Here is a 644-nt window from a genome sequence, read left to right as displayed (position 1 = left end):
TCCCCCCCATGTCCACCACCTTGCCGTGGTGGGGGGGCTCCGGCGATCCGATGAAGGCTCGGCGGCAGTACCTTTCGGCTTCGGCCGGAGGTGAAGCCCCTACCTGAGGACCGCTGGCTAAGAGTGGACAGGGTAGCGTAGGGACGGGGGGAAACCCTGAGGCTTATACCGGTAGGCAATGTGTCATGCCGGGCGGCCCAGGGAAGAGTATGGGGTATTCGTGCGAGGTAGAGTCGCTAGGTAGGACGGAACGGCCTGCGGGCCGGCTGTGAGCGCGGTCTCGACTGCGTTCCCAGACGGCACCGCCCGCGGCGCATGGGGGAAAGGGCATTGGTCTGGCGCTTCCTGGTGATCCTGTCCGGAGGACGGGCAACACGGGCGCATGGGGACTGGTGATAGTCGGCAACGAGGGGCGCGCCGGTGATCCGTTATGGCAACGCCGGGGGCCCACGCCCCTTGATCCGTTAGGCTAAGGTCCCTGTGCGCCTAGACCCCGTGTGCGATGAAGGCGCACCGAGGGGTGTGGCTGGAGCGGCAATGGGCGTACCGCCGGGGGCGTTGGGTGCCGGTGTCCGGAATCTTAGGCGGGGGGGCGGACGCGGGTCGGTCCGGGGGAAAAATGGGGGGGTACTCGCGTTGGGAAG

General features: G+C 67.5%; 1 protein-coding gene across 1 annotated transcript in view; it reads left to right on the top strand.

Annotated features, from left to right (window-relative positions):
- LOC116852226 overlaps positions 1-644 on the top strand; it is a 6,407-nt gene that overhangs the window by 3,123 nt on the left and 2,640 nt on the right. The window lies entirely within an intron of this gene.

This window comes from Odontomachus brunneus, unplaced genomic scaffold, assembly GCF_010583005.1.
Source record: "Odontomachus brunneus isolate Ranch 3 - 2012 unplaced genomic scaffold, Obru_v1 Obru_scaffold_207, whole genome shotgun sequence".
Classification (NCBI taxonomy): Eukaryota; Metazoa; Arthropoda; class Insecta; order Hymenoptera; family Formicidae; genus Odontomachus; species Odontomachus brunneus.
This window is presented reverse-complemented; position numbering and strand designations above follow the sequence as displayed.